The 2,773-nt window shown below is 41.0% G+C and overlaps 1 long non-coding RNA gene across 1 annotated transcript; it reads right to left on the bottom strand.

Annotated features, from left to right (window-relative positions):
* Nucleotides 1-343: 343 nt before the first annotated feature.
* LOC110713372 lies at nucleotides 344-660 on the bottom strand. Its single transcript, XR_002509898.1, has 3 exons — nucleotides 622-660; nucleotides 468-539; nucleotides 344-392 (listed from the first exon to the last, which is right to left on the bottom strand). It is a non-coding gene; the product is annotated as an uncharacterized LOC110713372 (long non-coding RNA).
* Nucleotides 661-2,773: the final 2,113 nt, after the last annotated feature.

The raw sequence follows: 2,773 nt of genomic DNA on the forward strand, positions 1-2,773 counted from the left end.
TTGAGATGCAAGGAGTTTATAAGTTGAGAAATGAAGAAAATAGGCAAGTAAGTAGCCATTTCATCTCGAATTGGCTTTTTTTGATGAAATGCGCCAAAAAAATTGAAAACTAAATAATTTACCTCCTTATTAATCAACTTCACCCATGCACGTGGCCAATCAACGAAGCTACCTACAGCTTGCCAAAGCGTTGTTATCTCAACCTCCTCTATCGGTACGGGTAGTGGGATGTCTTCGAACCCCGCAACCACTGAATCGATCCCAACCGAGTAATGATGTGGCCCCCCCCCCCCTGTAGCACCCGCCGTCGGTTGGGCACTACCATACGCCACCAAACTCAACTCGGTACTATTTGCATGCCCCGGGGCTAGAAGTGCACACCGGGTGTCTTCCTACACAAGTATATATATAAAAAGAAGATAGTTAAATAGGACTTTTACAACAGCATGTAGAGGGTTACAAATCACCTGTAACTCTGGAAATTCATGCGGTGTTGGATTTTCAAGCTCCCTCGAGTCCGCATGTGTAGGAGTAGGAACCTACAACAGTACATCAATCATTGCACCTCAAACATCAATTAACTCGGTATTTTAAAACTTTTAATAACCAAATTGATTTTACCTCAGGTGGCACATCTTCACCACGTATCTCATCTCCTCCATGTCTATCACCTTCTCCTTGTCCTTTTGGTTCTGAACATGAGTCGACCGGGGTACTAGCGAGGAACGACAAAGTCGGTAAGTTCATCAGCTTCACCCAAGCATTCAATTCACCAACTAACTCGTTGCGTACTTGTTCCTTAATTGATGCCACCTTGGCATCCAACTCCCTCGGTGAGTTAACACTGGCTCGAGATCTACCCAATTTTGTGTATTCGGGACCCATCACCTTATTCCATCCAAGCAATGACCCTCCCGAACCTACTACTCGTCTTGGATGGTATGGCCTTCCCAGAGCCATGGTGAAAGGGTCATTCTCCACACTTGGTTCAAATTTTCCCTCCACCATCTCTTGAGTGTGCTCAAGCTATAGCATAAGGAAAAATGAGGTCAGTAAAACAGTTAATGGTTTGTACAGTGATTTAGATGTAAAAGTGACTTAATTTCAACAATTCATAGGTAACTTACAAGCTTATCCGCCAGTTTTTTGGCTTCCGGACCCTTGATGAACCATTTTTCGGTTTTCTTATCAAACGAATGGAGAGAACAAAAGAAATCACCGTCTCGACTCACCAATGTAGTGATCGTGGAACTAGAGGGTTCCTTCGATGCCACTAGAAGCACTTTAGGGTATAAACCCGAACCGACCCACTAATGTTTCTTTTCACCAAAAGTCTTAGGACCCATACGATGGACGTATTCCTTCTTTTCTGCATTCGCTTGATTTTTCTCTCGAAGTTCCTACAAAACAAAAAGTGTTAGTCTCATTACTACAAAAAGTGTCAAGCTATTATTCAATTGAGATCAGATTTACACAAACCAATGGCTTTCTTTTGACTCTTCATTCTAACGAACTCTTCCCAATCATCTTTTAACACGGTCGGCCATATTTGCCACGGGTGACGGTCATCCTCTTTGGCATTCTTCTTCTTTGTTTGCACCTTCTTCTTCTTGTGGATCCACCGATTAGTCAACTTGGTCTTAAAGCCTCTAAATCTTTCCGCTAATAAAGAGACAAACACCCTTTTCTTCTCGGGATCATTAGGAATAGAAAACTGCCTCTACAAGCACAAATTAAAACCGATTATTAGTTTCTATTTAGTAACAACCATAAGGTTAAGGTATCTTAAATTGTCTAAATGTGCCAAAAACACACTTACCCTTGTATCATCCCAAAATGCTTGAATCGAACCCGGAGGTACTTGTCGCATTACAAGTGTAATGGGGATTTTCCGCGAACATATGCCAACTTGATTAGCATATCGTCGACGCCATTTGGGCCCGGGTTGGCCTTTGTTGTCATACTCCAAGACCATGGGACCGTCCGGTTTCTTAAAGCTTCTCGTCGGACCCCTTATTTTTCTTTCAGCCGGTGCCTTTTCCCCCCCTCCACCACCTGTGTTGTTTTCATCTTGTCCTTGGCCTTGACTTTCATGAGTCGAGTTCTCATCAACAATCTCACGTGCTGTATTTACAATGGCCGGTGCACGTTCAGCTGAAGTTTCATAATCGTCAAGCCTACGCTCAAACTCATCTTGAGCCTAATACTCTGGCTCACCCAAGTCATCCTCCTTATTCACATCATAAGGCACATCACTATCATCGGAGTCGTCATCCTCGTACTCGTCCTCATACTCATCATCGTCAATGTCCTCTACCAAAGGAGGATCATGATCGTCCGCCATGAGATATAAGCACCTGTCAAAGCAATCATAAAACAATATTAGTGTATAGTAAAGTATATGCATGATAGTTATTATGGTTATTTAGAAGCTATTTAAGCCATTTTCACCTACTTATTATGGTCCTATAACCTTGTATATGCATAATAATGAGTACAAAATGCCAATTTCAATCTACATATGGAAAATAGGTTGTTAGAATGAATAAATGTTAGTTCATACACAAAACAAAGGAGTTGGGTTAAGTAAAAGCTATTTATGCCAGTTTCACCTATTTATGGTCCTATAACCTTGTATATGCATGATAATGAGTACACTTAGGCAATTTCAAACTACAAACATGTTAAATATATTAAATGTAGGTTGTTAGAATGAATAAATGTTAGTTCATACACAAAACAAAAGAATTGGGTTAAGTAGAAGCTATTTAAG

Source organism: Chenopodium quinoa, unplaced genomic scaffold (genome assembly GCF_001683475.1).
Source record: "Chenopodium quinoa cultivar QQ74 unplaced genomic scaffold, ASM168347v1, whole genome shotgun sequence".
NCBI lineage: Eukaryota > Viridiplantae > Streptophyta > Magnoliopsida > Caryophyllales > Amaranthaceae > Chenopodium > Chenopodium quinoa.